At 38.2% G+C, this 16,242-nt stretch overlaps 1 protein-coding gene across 2 annotated transcripts in view; it reads right to left on the bottom strand.

Moving 5' to 3' along the window:
* rin1b (Ras and Rab interactor 1b) overlaps positions 1-13,291 on the bottom strand; it is a 30,941-nt gene extending 17,650 nt beyond the window's left edge. The window contains exon 1 of one of the 2 annotated variants that reach the window (XM_044341539.1): positions 12,918-13,291. The gene's annotated coding sequence lies outside the window, so the exon portion shown is untranslated. Of the gene's footprint in view, positions 1-45; positions 699-12,917 lie in introns of those variants that run through there. The other variant, XM_044341538.1, reaches the window with a different exon arrangement.
* Between the last annotated feature and the right edge of the window lie 2,951 nt (positions 13,292-16,242).

Genomic DNA, 16,242 nt, shown 5'->3' with positions numbered 1-16,242 from the left:
ATTTTCATTCAATAACACATTTGAATTTTTCACATTTCTCCTCACCTCCTGCCACCTGTTACATAACTCTCCCCTCCTCTCGGGGGAAACCAGTTATCCATGCACCAATCTGCACTCTGTGGAACCATTAACATGAAACAGTAAATAGCCTTCGAGGGGTTAGGAATCAAATGCAGGAGACATCAATCAAAGGAGGGCGTCTGCGTTATGTAATAATTGCAGGTTTGCTCTGACAGCTGCAAGACTTTTTAGAGAGAACTGTTTTGTTTGAAAATAAGAAAATTTCCAGCAAAATATGGCTGATTTATCTGATAAAAATGCACTTCAGACAGGATTTTACACACTTCTCATGAGCATTACGAGTCAACAGACACCATCATCTTCATATCAGGAGAATTCAAAGGTGTGCTTTGAAAAAATAAGCTGTGTGTGTGTGACTCTGAGTCGTGTATATCTGGAGCCGACCAGCACACGGATCCAGAGTCCGATGACCCAACCGCACGCACAAACCACACAAGGCTATAAGACCAGCGGAAAGAGAGAAAGAGAGAGAGAGAGAGAGAGAGAGAGAGAGAGAAAAACAGAGCAAGACCCAAGTGTTTCGCTAGCCATTTCCAGGTCCGCCTTACATAAAATGCAATGCTGCCCACACACACAGAAAGACTTATGTAATTCCCTCAGAGAAAGAGAGAGACACACACACACATACAGAGAGAGAGAGAGAGAGAGAGAGAGGGAGAAACAGAAGAGAAAGATAAAAAGATACAATGATGAAAAGAGAAAGAGCCAAGACTGAAAATTAAAGCCGGGTAAGGAAATCACAACTTCAGCAGGGCCTGCAGCGTTACAGTTCAAGCTGGCAGACTGGAAATGTAATAAACAGAAGGAGACGTTCACTGTATATCTAACAAGGTGTTTTTGCAGCAGCAGCAGCAGCAGCAGCAGTCTGGAACCCAGCGGGACAGACTGAGAGAGTCTGATGCTGTCGAACACACTGAGCACTTAACAAGAAAAGTAGATGAGGAGACAGTTAGGGCAAGACTTGTCTGAAGGGAGGGAATCTGTGGGGAGTCGTAGAGGAAAGTGGAGTTTTGGGAAATCCTAAATTACGTTGCCTCCTCAGAGAGACAGGCTCGTTGATGTTATTTTTTTTTGGAGAGGGTAACATCAAATTCATTTGTGCAAAATGCTGACTGACTGACTGACAAGAGAAAACCTGATTCGTTTATATGTTCTTGCAGAGGAGATGAGAAATTTGGACAGAAAAGCAAAACTGGGCAGAAGGACTGACCGACGAGCTGGCTGAGCGAGTGATGACGGAGTGATGGAGTGACTCAAATGCTTACAAAAGACCATGTTTTAGCAGAAAACACAGCGGGTGCTACAGGTATCAGTCTTGAGCTCATCTCTCTTCTTGCCAGTTTTGTTTAGATTTTAAGGGCATTGGCACAAAATAAATCTTTTGTCCATTTTAAGAGCCATTAGATGTACCACTTATGCAAATAAAATCACCTTCCAACGCTTATTAAACCATCACGCATCTGTTAAGCAGATATGTGCACAGTTTATTTCATATAACAAGCCCCTGGTAAGATGAGAGCCAAGACAAAAAAAAGTCAGGAGGGAGGTATGTCGTCCTAAATGGATCTGAAGAGGAGAATAATAAAAAAATTATCAGGACAAGAGTGTAGGAAGAGAAAGATCAGTGCAGCAAATCACGGAGAAGCTCAATCTGATGCAGATGGACAACATCATGGCGTCCAGATCTGCAGGACGCAGTTTGTCCCCTCAGGCTGCAGAGAGGCACAGTGGCGCCCCCAAGGGATCGATGCTTTGTTTGAAGTGTTTCTACATTTGTTACCACTTCCATGAAACCTCTGCTGTGAGTAGGCTACAGGGTGAAGGAGCTGGTAGTGGATTCATCTTGAGAGCAGGACTTTCATCAATACATACACTTTTCAACTTGTTCCTAGTGGTAGTGAACGCACCACCACATATTTGCTGTTGTGTTCAAGGGAGGAAACATTAACACGGGGGATGTAAGAATATTTTACAGAACCATATTGATGGTTTTGCAAGTTTTAGACAATCATTGCTGCAGCCAGTTTTTCAAAGCATATCAAAACTGGTAACCCTAACCCTAACCCTCCATAAAGAGTTTATAGGCAGTGCTGGCTTTATTAATGGTCAATAAATGATTTAGCTTTATAGATCATTTACGAGCGTTAATAAAAACAGCTTGCCAGGTTGTGAAAAATCCCCAACAGGGCTAGAGGATCTGGACCAATTCTTGGAGTTAGGTGTGCTCTTTTTTTGCTTTTTGCTCCTGTAAGTGATTTCCTACAATTCCCAGAAGCCTCCAGAGAATGCAGATGAACTTGTATTCAGCTGAGTTTTATGCGTAGGTAGATGAAGCCATAATGATACAGATAGTACGAGCAAAAGAGCACAGGTTAATACCCTTTAACACAACACATCTTCTAGCTGCGTTGGTACCTTGAGGCTACTTTCAGAGAAGAAATTATAGTATCTTTGCCAATCCAAAGACGATTTCTGATCATTAGCTAAAAAATATTGAGCCAAAAAAGAGGCGTTTGCTCTTTAATCCTGAACTATGGACACCAAAAACCTGACATTTACAGTTGATCTATTCTCTTCAACTCATAAATTCAATTTCAGCTCCGATGATGACGATAAATCATTAGTACTGTACTTTATGTTTGGCCAGTTATGCCGCAGGAAAAAAGAAACAACACAAAACATAACAAAATAAGTCCAGAGACAGTTACAGAGACCCTCGAGACAGCAGCAGAGGGAAGACGAGGAGGAAACTGAATCCTTGACAACATCTCCCACCCCCTCGACACCGAGCTGATGCAGCTAGAGACCATCTCCAGCACGTCTGCCTCATCATCCACGGTCCAATGCAGAGTCTTCACAACGCTCTGGATACATTTTCTGCACAAATGTAACCTCAAGCCAATAAACATGTAATGACAGTGATACAGAAAACAGACAGCGATGTTGTACACTTTGCCCGTTGTCACATCTTACATACGGTGTTTCCATCTGGAGATTTTGATAGGCAGGCACTAGAGAAGCACATCTCCAGTTAAAAAAAAAAATCTTTTCATTTATTATGTATATACTGTATGTATGTTGACATTTTCTTGCAGATTTCCTTATAGGTTTTAGATTTTTGGTATTTTGTTTATCTTACATATTCTGAGTCCATTTTTTTTCCTCTGCACATTTGACAGTTATTGTACTTCCCATTGAAATATAATGTGTTGCAAAATCATAATTTATCTTTGTGTACAATAGAGTTTATCTACTTTTGACAAAACAATAATCTCCCTAATTTTACTACTGGTCAAAGCCCAAATGTAAGTTGGACAAAACTTTTATAGATGATCATTTTACAAAAATCTAATCTATGATAGAATAACAGGAACGTAAACTCCAGACTTTTCTGACCGTGTCACAAAACAAAGTGTCAACATTTTGGGGAATATGTGTTTTAGCTTTCTTGCCAACAGATGAGATTATTATTTTTATGTCTGTAGGTTATCCAACTCCACCAAATGGCTGGAATTAGAGCTGCAATGATTAGTTGATAAATTGATTAGTCAATTGACAGAAACTTAATTGGCAAATATTTTGATAATCGATTAATGGTTTTGAGTCATTTTTTCAGCCCATCCTAACTAGAAAAACAACAGACTGGCAAAAACGACCTATAGTTACGTTTACGCCATCTAGCAGCCATAGTAATTATGAACCGGGGAAGTGACGCAGTTCAGATGACGTCAATATAAGGTTGTTGGGGGGATGCTAGATACTAGATGGCAAAAAGGCTAAAAGTGGCCTTTGCTGCAGGAGACCACCGTTCACTTCCTGTTTCCAATCCTGAGTCGGAACATTTAAAAAAAACCAAAACAAACATATACATAACGACTGTTGTTGTGTCTACTGTTGCCATGACGACGAAAGTTGCATAACTTTAAGGAAGTAGAAACCAAACCAGGATCTTTCTCTAAATCTAACCAAGTGGTTTTTGTGCCTTAACCTAACCAGACCTGAACCACAACGTTGTCACGCCATAAAACATCATTATTTTTCTTAACAGTGATTTGTAACAGCTTTGGAAAGCAGAATATTACGCTCCTGTGGGTCAATCTGGGGTGCAGGTACAATCAACCTATGTGGCCTGGTCCCCATCAGTCCTATAGAAGGCACTGAAAATACTAATATATGTCATTTTGGGAGTCACTGGAAATACACCCATTGTGTAGTTTCGGTGTGAGGATTCTCTGATTCCAGCTTCTCAAATGTGAATATTTTCTCAAGACATTTTAGGACGTCACCTTCGGCTTTGGGAAACATTTTTCACCATTTTGTGTTCACTTTACAGAAGGATGTATGAGCAGAGTTTAAGAATAGAAGGCTGTTTTCACATCCATCTGCTATATAGGGGAAAGTATTTCTGTGCTCATCTGAAATCTGAGTTAGAGGTCTGTACCTTTGAGCATGGTATGCGACATCACAACTAGTTTGGAGCCAATCATGGTCCAATATGCAACTTAACCAAGTTTAATGTGGAAACCTGGAGCCTGAAGTGCACATACATTACTCAGTGAAGCAGGAAACATCTTGAGGTAACCACATCAGCCACAGATTATGTATAAATAAATCTGAGTATTTTTTTATGTTTTCAAACATGCCTGGAGGGGATCTTAAACTTATGAAGCTCTCTAACGTGACAAACAAATAGTTGGACACGCAGTAAAAGACGTCAGGGTCTCAAAATTAACAGTAAACTGACACAAACACAAGTAAAAACAACCACTGATTATTCATCTCTATTCATCGTGTTTGACGACAACTGCGAGCATCAGTCTGTAAAATCTCTCATTCGCACAAGAGTGACCCACGGCGGTGTCTAAGTATAGCCAGCAGCCCATCACTGCATGCGTGGGATGACTAATGGAACAACATAATTGCAGTGGGCTATAAGTATCCACGGGGGGGCCAAGGGTGGGCACGGGGGCCTGCTGACTGGTGACAGGTGTCCGTTTTGATGCCTTCTGCAAAAGCGCTGTAGCGATGGCACTCAGGGGCAGCGACAGGGAAGTGAGAGCTGTGTGTGTGTGTGTGTGTGTGTGTGTTTGCGTGTGACGAAGTTGTACAAAGGCATTTGTATGAGTCAGAAGCAACACTTGGGCTGTAGGAGAAAAGAAGGGCTGTTAGCATAACTGTGAATATTCATAATTTTAGAAGCATGTTGGTTAACTGGTGCTGTGATTCAGAAGGGGCATTATCACAAATAGTTCTGTCAGACCAGTGGTGTGTGTGTGTGTGTGTGTGTATGAGAGAGAGAGGAGCTATAGACTATCCATCATTATGTCATAAAATCTTTAAACTGTCTCATATTTCTCCATAAATGGTCCACAGCATCTTCCCTTAATTCTTCTCTGCTGTGTGTGACGCTGAGATGAACCAAACCGCCTCTAAAAATACTTTGAGAAAAAAGCTGCTTTAATATTTTACATTCTGCATACCTAAGATAATAATCCATATGATCATTTTGAAATGTTTTAATCAGAAATACTCTAAGGTAAAAATAAGCCAACTGAGTAATTTACAAACGAACAGCTGGGCAATTTGGTTAAAATCATTATCACGATATTAATCTGGATATTGATATATATCACAATATGGCAAATGTATGCAAAATGCCATATAAATATAAAGAAAATATAAAATAAAAAATATATGTTCAAAGTAATTAACTTCTCTCAAGTTAAAAAAACCATGTATAAAGAATTATTTATGTATGTCCAACAAAAATCTATAATGACTAATATTTGTTTTTGTTTTAATTACAACTTTCTCAAACAACAAAACATAAGATTTCAATTAAGGATCATTGTAAATTATTCCCTAATCCCACACTCAGTTCATTTTTGTCATCATTTAAATATAAATTTAATTCTGTTATAGTATTTATATTTTTTCCTCTTTTATCTTTACACATGAAAGAAACTATGTTGAACAGATATTAAAGCCACTGCAGTAGAATCTAAAAATGTCTGACTTTGGCACCATCAAGTGGTGAAATCAAAAACACAATGACTGTATCAATTTTTTCACCAGGTTGAAGCTTTAAAAAAAATCTACATATAGTGGCTTTAAATACAAATTTAAGTAAGAAAATACATTTTTACTGTATTTCAAGTTATACAGCACATTTTGCTCAATACAAAGTTAATTGTAAAATAGTTGTAATACTATAAAATTGTGGACAGTTGATGAATGAAAATTACTGAACTTCTAATTGATGGCTGTAAACCTGACCTCTGACCTCTGCTCAAGTTAAAGCTGGGTTGAGCTATACTGCAAATTACGTGATGTCACTAAACTCTACGAATGAACAACGATATTATGGAGGGAGCGACGGAGCTGTCAATCAAGCACGGTCTGTACACGCCCACAAGGTCTTGAGCAAAACTCTAATCATTGGCTTTAACAAACAATTGCTTCACGTTTGGATTTCTGATTGATTATTATGTGATGTTTGGTGATTATTATAATCCCAAATGTTATTATATATAAAATATTTGCTGAGTGTTTCTCTTGGTTTTCTTTCATGTTTGTGAGCTTGTCGGTAAAAGCTTGCAACACCAGATGTGTCCATCTGAACAGGTTGGGTTTTTAAGTTTAAGTTTCTTATAAGTCCTATTGCCAGGATAACAATCCAGCTAAGTAATTATTCTTGCCTCCAATTTAAATTGAAAACCATCTTTTTTTCCAAGATGCTGTCACTTCTCAAAACACAAAACAACTGAAATTATCTCGCCAAGCTGTCAGATTTTGAATGCTGAATACTGTCAGCCTCAACTGCTTGGCAACATTCACATTTTTCAGAAAAACGACTTACATTTGGTGTTTGGACAAAAGAGATGAGACCAGTTTAAGTTGAATTCTGTTATCCAAAAAATCCCAATATCTGTGGGGGAGCATGGGGATTCAAGCATTTAAAAAGGTTTTTTTAACGTCATATATCCTGCCTTTCCTGATCTGTTTCGACCCCTCCGTGACTCTGCGTGATTCACAGTGTGACTAATGATGGATTGGCATGAGGAGCTCTTCATACCAAACATTATTTTTGTGAAGGACTGTTAGGTAATGCCAAAGGTTTGTGATAAGTGAGTGTGAATAATGCCTCTGAAAAAACAGAGTGCTTTTTAAAGTTTTGTTTGGGGAAACCGTGTAGATGTTTAAGTAGATATTTCACAAAGTCAGAGGCAACGCAGGTTTTTGGAGATTTTGTGTTCATTTTCAGTGCAACAGCGTTTCCAGAGCTAGTTTAATAACTTTGGGGTCTATTTCTTCTCAATAACAAACCGTGGCAAAGCAGGACATTAACATATGAAATGACAATGCTGTTAAAATGTTTTTCAATGGAAAAGCTCTTATCGCCCCAAGTGAAATAATAATACACTAAAGTATAATAAATGTTAGTATGCTACAGCACACTAAAGGGTACTTGTGTCCAGACTGCTAAATAGTGTACTTAAAATGTGTTAAAATTGGAAACTATTAAAGCTAAAATGTACTAATTATTTTACTTTCACTCATGCTGTTCTTTAATTTACAGTACAACTGAAATATATTTATAATGTAAGGTAAATTGTACTTTGAGTGTACATATAATCTAACATAAATCGAAATACATCTACATTAGTCTACTAGCGTATTTCTACCTACTGCTCGAGCATTTCAAATACATTTTAAGTGTGAAAACTCCTAACAATATATTATAAGGGAGACTTTAAAGTGTACTATCAACGTGCTTAAATATACTTCACTCCTGTAATCTCAGATTATGTATTAAGAGCTAAAAGAGACATAAAAAATATGTTTAATTCTTTTTATATTACAAATACACTTAAGTAATACTGTTAAAATACACGGTTAAAATCATAGACTGTAAAAAATAATGAACATAGCCACTGGTTTGTAGACTTCCGTTTTGAAGCCTCAAGTGTGCATTTTGACTGTCGCCATCTTGGATTTTTGGAGGCAAAAGTGACCATATTTGGACGAGAGGGTGGAGCTGACCTTAACACTAGCTGCTAGCTGTTAGCTTAGTTAGCATGGTTCATTTATAGTCTATAGCTAACTGCGATGATGCTAATGTTAATGATAATTTTTGCTAGTGAAAAACAGGCTTAAAAACATTAAAACAAAATGTACTTAATACAAAAAACTGAACATCCGAATCCTTAGAGGGTCTTTTAGTGCAACTAAATGCTGAGCAAGACTCTTTACTCTGTGAAACTGGTTTTACACCATGGTTACGATACCTAACCAACATTGTCGCCGTGGTAGCGACTTGCCTGTGAAGGCACCCACCTGTCACTCAAAGTGGCCATTCCCTTAATTATGCATAGTAAAAAGCCTTAATAAAATGTAAACGAGTGAGTTATATAAAAATTCACCCCCTGTCAAAGTTGTCATGAATGGGGAAATTAGCTATAGAGACCAAAACGTTTTTTTGTAACATGCTGTAAACATGTTTATTTCTGTTGTAAAGTTGGGCATTTTAACATGGGGTTGACTCAGCCTCAAGTGGCCATTTGAGGAACTTTTGGCACTTCTGTGTTGGCTTCATTTTTCAGCCTCAGAGGTTACTGCTTAGTTAAATTGAGTCTTTATAACTGTACTTATGAATGATAGATTTCATGAATACTGTGTCATTAGTTCTATTGTGTAAAATGCAATTACAAATAAACATTCAAAGTGTACAACTTCAAGAAGTATTGCATAACATAAACAAGTATTTTTCCTTTCTTTGAAAATTAGGGTAAAAAAAATAAACAATATTCTCACCATCCAAACAGCATCCAACTGCACACTGTTGTCCCACCATGTGATGCATTGAAAAAAGGTTCCTCCGGGGTTACAGTAAAAAGAGAAGTTCATAAAAACCAAAAAATAATAATATGTGATGATATATATATATATATATTTGTATAGGTACGGTGGCTGTTCTTTAAATATAAAGGTGGAAGGTGGCAGAAGATGTAGTCGTCATACTTTTGAGTATTTCATGATAGCATAAAATTAATTTACTTTCAATCTATTTAAAATAAGTACACATTTATATAAATGTAATTGAAACATAATATTTCAATGCATTTCAAATGCACTTATGTACATTATTTTTTCACTTGGGATCTATTAAAAAGCCTAACAATTGCATTTTATTTCATTGTCCAGGCCTCTTTAGGCTTTCTACACTCTTGCATGAATCCTCTGAGTGGAGTCCTGACAATGACAATGAGGGATCACTTTCATCCTCCATTTTCAGATTGTGTTAGAGTGACCACAAGAGGACAAAAGCCTGCACTAATACTGTGCTCTCTGAAGCGCCCAATGGGAGGGAGGATGTCAAGTCAAACCACTTTTTTCTTTCTCCTCTATCGACTAATTTCTAACGTCTAAACGTTTCTAAAAGCTTTTCAAGAAGGTCATCTGTCAGTTCAGACATCTAACCGCTATCGCAGCCCCAGTCGTAATGAGGGTCAGGTATGTGTCAGGTGTGTGTTTCTTGACTCAGAGCAATCACCTGATGTTAAAGACACTAAGACTAAGAAAAAGGGGGGAATTTTGACAATAAAGACACAGTTTTTGATCTTGTAATAGCACCCGACACTGTTGGTGTTTGGAACCTCAACAGTGAACTGTGTTGAGCTTCAAAGCAACAGTGAACTGGGAGGAAATGAAGAGTTCCGGGGAAGCTAATGGGTGCTATATTTTTCCTAAACTGAGGGGCACTTCGCCAATTTTATGTATGTTAACAGTGGGGTTATCTGTGGCTGGGATACAGTTGGATTTCACAGAGGTGCAGTGGAGCACTCAAGGCAGCAAAATCTTTATCTTTCAGCTTCAAATGTTTAATTTGTTGTTAATATTTTACATTAACACACTATAAGGTTGGGTGGGGTGTGGAGTACGATGAAGGTGTTTCAATGATTCCTGGTACTGTGATACAGAAACCAAACTGAACTTCAGTATTGATGTTTTCTTCTAATTTGTTATGTGACAATATTCTGTTGTGGTCTCACTTCCTGTTTTGCAAAGAACTCTTTGAAGAGAGTTGGTGAACCCTGAATAATGTGTTGGAAATGAAAAACAATTTTCAGACCAAAAAAAAAAAAGGGGGAGAGCAGAAATCAAAAGCCTGATTGAGGTGAAGGCCTCTGAAATCCTGTGGATTGGATTTTGGGGACATTTTCAGAAGAAATTTGCAGATATGTGATGGTTCATTTTTAGGATGTCTTCCAGAGAGAGTGGTACAATTTGGTACTAATTATAAGAGAAATATTTGGGTTCATACGTAGTTAATATGCTTAACAATTCTTTGAATGGTAGAGGTCCACACTTTGTCTTGTGCGTCATACTATCATGCGTAGCAACAACATCTCCATTTCCCACATACTGCCAAATTATATAATCCTTTCAATGAAGAGTCCTAAGAATTAACTGATACATGCTTTTCAGAGATTATTAAGATTTGTTTTATGGATATTAGCAGGACAGCAAGGGACCTACAAGATAAAGTGTTATCCCCATGGTAACGAGAATTTAAATACATTTGAGTGACATGAAAGAGGGCTACGTTGTTATAAGAAGCTTTTTAAAACTTTAACAGTCACCTGTTTAAAACCCAATTACGTTCCAAATTCTGTCTACTCTAAATGCACCCATAAATCATTAGAGAAACCACCTACTAGTAAGAATGACAATAAATAGTCTTAAGAGACCTTTTTCAACAAACAACATGAGTTTATATATATTTTTCATGAATAGATAACTCATATCAATGAATAAAGTGGTGCTTTAAAACACATTGCATATATATTTTGTATTATCTTAACAAACATTCAGATCCCCTGACCAATTTAGACATATATTATTACATCTCATGTGTAGTTTAAATACAAATTATGTACTTTAAAATATGATTAATTAATTAAAATGTGCCTCATGCTTCCTCCTTGCCTCATAGTCGACCATGCTTGCTGAAAAAGGGGGTGTGGCTCTACTGCAGTCAACTTTACATAATGTGGGACACTGTTATTGGCTTATAGACATCTAATCAAATAAGTTTGTGCCTTTGGGTAGAGCCGGATGACAGTAGTTATAGATCTAGACCTAGAAAGATTATGTCTATTGCAATGGTTGGGGGATCTGAATAGGTTATATTATATATACTGGTATGTAACTGGTCTGTATTGAGAAAGTGCAGTCATATAATCTCAAAAAACTTAATGAACAATATTCTTTGGCTGGAAAAATAACTGAAACACTTCACAGTAATGTGTTTTTCTTGAACGTCAGCCATCATTTTGTCTGAGTAGCTGCCAGATTTTTCAAAATGGTGGACATTTGCATTGGGAATGAAACTTATCTTCAGAGCTGGTCTCTTTGTTGTGTTGCACGATGACACAATCCCTGAGCGGCGATGGGGGAAGCCTGCCATATACATGAGTCAGGTTACTGTAACGTGTCTGTCTGTGCACCACTTCCAGCACAGAGGACAGACTGCTCAGCAAAGGACTGAACCCTGTCCAACAGCTCTGAGCGTCATGCTCGGGCACTCTGCGATCACACTCCTCCTACACAACACAGGACAGAATGCAGCCCCCCCCTACACACACACATATAAATACATACACACATTTGGTCATGCCACCTTCAAAATTAACATGTCGTTTTGCACTCAACAATCACAGACTTCATGTAGGTACAGGCTGCATAATCACAGCTAGGGCTTGTAACGCAATCATCTGCATCAGAAAAAAAAAACCTGGAAATCAGCAGTCATGTAAAGTCACAAAACTCCACATATACAGTAATGCGCCTCTCAGAATTAACGAGCAAAACAACAGCAAGGAAGTGGGAACATCACATCTACTCCTACACAGGCAGGATGGCACTTCAGTTTTAAAGTTATGTAACAGCCCAATGGTGTGAGATTACATTCACTTTGCCCTCAAAGGGGAGACGAGAGATCAGGATAACTCTGAAAATGAAAGTCTGAGTGGCTAATTGAACACAATTCCGGCTGGTAGAGGTGAAGCTCGGCTAAAATGCAGACGAATAAATGGCATCAGATCACCTCTAAAGCTGCAACAAAGCATAGTTATTCCACAGTGTGCTGCATTTGATTTTTTTGTATCGCCAGCTGCAGGGAAACTGAACTTCTGCTTGTGCATGCAAAGAATAAAACTTTTACACTGCTGTTTTTCTCTGGATGGAAGGAAAACCTGCACTCGAGATGTTCACAGTTACACCAAAAGTCATGACACTAGGCTCCCAGAAACTTGGATCTTAACACCTACACCTTTTTCATCATGAGTGCCAATCCTTAACACTTTTCAAACCTCTCAAATTTCTCCTCTGAAGACTGAAAACTTCTTTTTTTAATCAAATCAAACCTCTGATTTGGCTCTGGACAGGCTGCATTGTGGGATACTACCTCATCATTGACGCAGACCTATAAATGTCCTGGTCACAAATTGATTAATTGGCACAGTCTGAATGTCAATAGGGACACACATGCATGAATCACCGAGCAGCATTGTTTACCACGACGTCCCCTGCTGACCGGAAACTACGTTAAACAACAAACGCCGACGCGCTTTGAACCGGAGACCAGAAAGAAACCTTCAAAAAGGGAGGAGAAAATATTAATACAGATACTGTAGCCAACAGCCAAGGCTGCGTGTGCCAACTCTCCAGGAACTCCCGGTGCACCTTTTACTTTCATGCAGTCTATTTATTTCAAGCAGTGCCAAAGCATGTTTTTTTTTTTTTTTTTTTGGTTCCGCGCGGAAATAACTTACCTTCTGAGTGAAAGGTACAGGTGCTGCGCGGCGCTGGCGCGTGCTCTGCTGTCTGTTTAATTAGACGTCCGGGAGAGTTGAATGGTTGTGTGTGAAGACAGTGTTGGAGCGTCTGGGTCCGAGCACCATGCTGTGTGGGAATACGGGTTCGTCAGGAAAAAAAAAATGCGCACAACACTGGTGACAAAAGGCGGAGGAGCGTATTTTTTAATTCTGTCTGAGCATCTGAAGTGATACACAGTCACAGCAGAGACACTGCAGAGACCCCCCCTTCCCACCCTCCATGGACTACCGCCTCCCTGACTCTGACACACACACTCTCACTCACTCACACACTCACCACACTAAACCTTCATCAGTACACCAGTGAAACGTCTTAGACCACTTTTTTCCAGTTATAAAAACAAAGGAAAACTGAAATAATCCTACAATATTGTAGAAGAATATATGCAGATGTCTTAATAAAACTTTAAGCCTTCATATGAATTTTATAGTGATGCCATAAAACATAAAAACTCCTTAAAGGATTAGAGAAACTCCACATAGACAAAAAGTATGATAAGGATGATGATTTTTGACATTATTAAATGGATACTATCATAAAAGACACCACTTTAAAGCCACCATAAACTATAAACTTTGATATTAATTCCTGTAATAACTTTATATTATACCATATGAGATTCCAAATAACTAATGCGTAGCCACTAAAACCACCTACTCATAACACTTTTTTGCCCAAATGTCCTCCGTTACATGAAATACTTTTACATGCAGCGTTTTTTTCACATGAGAGAAAACAGATGAGGATATAGAAAATGCTGATTATTTAAATTACAGCAACATTTACATAGATAGATAGAAAGATGTACTTTATTGATCCCAATATTGATCTATTTTGGTAAATTCTTGTGTTACAACAGCAAGTTATCCAGCAATTGCACTGGGCAGTAAATGCACAGTAATAATATAAACACAATATAAAGAAAATATAGTAGAATACACTATAAATATATATATATACATTAGATAAGTGTGCAAAAATGGTGAAGTTTTAAAAATGCAATGAGGTAGAGGAGGAGGATAAAGATGTGCAGCTTCACATGAGCAAAGTTAATGAACAGAATGGAGTTTGGTTGAGACAAGTTGAGACATTAATCAGAAATATCTCAGTCCATCTCAACTCTGACTATGGGAAAGCTGTTAGACGCGTCATATCGCTGGAACTGGACTTTGACACATGGTGTGCTTTTTTTTTTTCTGTCTTTCTTTCTGGGAGCTATTTCTGGACTGCTGCATCAATCATCTTTTTTTTTTTTCTTTTTTTTAACAGGTGAGGGGTTGTGGTTCCCCATCTACTCACTGGAGGGCGCCACAGGCTGTGTTTAACTTTATCTACATGGCCAAAAAGCACCATGGTACCACTGATTTGGTGGAAGAGTTATGGCTCAATATGAAGGACAAAAGGTCTGTAAGAGAGCTGTTTAGGAGCTGCTGCTTTTCTGATCCATGATGCTGATGAAGGGTTTTGAACAAACTTTATTAGTGTGAAATATCACAGACAGAAATGACACTGAAACTAGTGTCAAACAAGCCACTTTTTTGCAAATAAGCAACTAAACAAGGCATGTACCACAAGATATAACATATAAACATGTTTAAACATCCATCACACACAACACCAACCTCTGGCTTCTCTTAATCAGCTTCCAGTGCTGTATAGAATAGATTTTTTTGACACACTAAATGACCCCTTTTGTTCATCTTATACATTTTAAACCCTTATAATCTCATCAAGGGCTCTCGGTTCGTCTGACCTGACCCGCGCAGAGCCCTGATCTAAGCTCCATTGGACACCTTTGGGATGAACTGTGATCTGGGTCTTATCACCCAACATCAATGCACGATCTCACTGATGCCCCTGTGGCTGAATGTGAGCAAATCTCTGCAGCCAAGAGTCCCAAATCTCCTGGGAAAAGCTTTCTAGAGGAGTGGAGGCCTTTAAACAGCTTATTAATGCCCGTAGTTGTGGAATGAAGAGTTCAGCCATCACGTATATGTGTGTAAAGTTCAGGCGTCCACATACTTTTGGTCATATTGTGAATCAGGAGAAGGTCAAACTGTAAACTTGTGTCTTGGTGTTCTTTCCTAATCTCATTTCATCCTGATTAGATTAAATTTGAAACAGGATAATGTCCCTTCTCACACATATTCCTCATTATTAGTTTTTCCTAATTGCTTGGTGCTCTGCCAGCTCCAGATGTTGTTTGGTGTCTGTCAATGGATCATTATGATCTGGGCCTCTGTCATGCATCTTATGGCCACATTCATTCCTCCACGCACTAAATTTGTTATTTTGTCCCAATAAGACTCGTTTTCTTATCATTTTCATTCCTCTCTGGGCTCAATCTTTGCAGATAATTAGTATACTGTAACTGTGAAATCCTGACATTTTGAATATGATGACAATGACACAAAATGATTTCTGGCATGAGTGACCGAAGGAGATTAGTTGTCAGTTTTTCATCTGTAGTTTTAGTAGAGGTGGTGTTTGGAGGAAATTTCACTTTGCCCCTTTTTTTCTGAGCTATATGATGTGTGATTTATTAATAATAAAATGAATAAGGTGTGGGTGTGAATCGAGAAATGAGAAAAATGAGGAAGAGAGGGTGTTACCCGAAAAATGGGTAAAATCAATAACGTGTCTGAGTTTCCTCAAAATTTGATAGAATGAATAAGAGGTGGATGTTACTCAAAAAATGTGTAAGATGAATAAGGTATCTGATTTTCCCGAACAAACAATTGATATAATGAATGAGGGGTGGGTGTTGATCAAGAAACAGATAAAATGGGGAAGAAAGTGTGTTAGTCGAAAAATGGGTAAAATAAGTAAGGGGGGGGGGAGGGGTTATTCATGTTACCCATTTTTCGAGTAACACTCCCTCTTCCTCATTTTAACCATTACTCGATTAAAACTCACCACGTTCTCATTTTGTCAAGTTTTCAGGAAAATCGGACGCCCTTTTCATTTTACTCATTTTTTGAGTAACACCCCCCCCCCTACCAATTTTTCGATCAACTCCCACCCCATGTTCATGTCATCAGGTTTTCGGGAAGATGGGACGCCATTTTCAATTTAGCTATTTTTTGAGTAACATTCCCCCTTAATTAACACCCAAACTTATTCATTTTATCCATGTCTCGATTAACACTCACCACACCACTCGACGCCTTTTTCATTTCACCCATTTTTCGACTAACACCCAATGTAACTAATTTTTCCCCATTTTTCGAGTAACGCACAAACTTACTGGTTTTACCCATG

The sequence above is a fragment of the Thunnus albacares genome, chromosome 22 (genome assembly GCF_914725855.1).
Source record: "Thunnus albacares chromosome 22, fThuAlb1.1, whole genome shotgun sequence".
In the NCBI taxonomy this organism is placed as follows: domain Eukaryota; kingdom Metazoa; phylum Chordata; class Actinopteri; order Scombriformes; family Scombridae; genus Thunnus; species Thunnus albacares.
The sequence above is the reverse complement of the archived record's forward strand: the minus strand, read 5'-3'. Positions and strand labels throughout refer to the sequence as shown.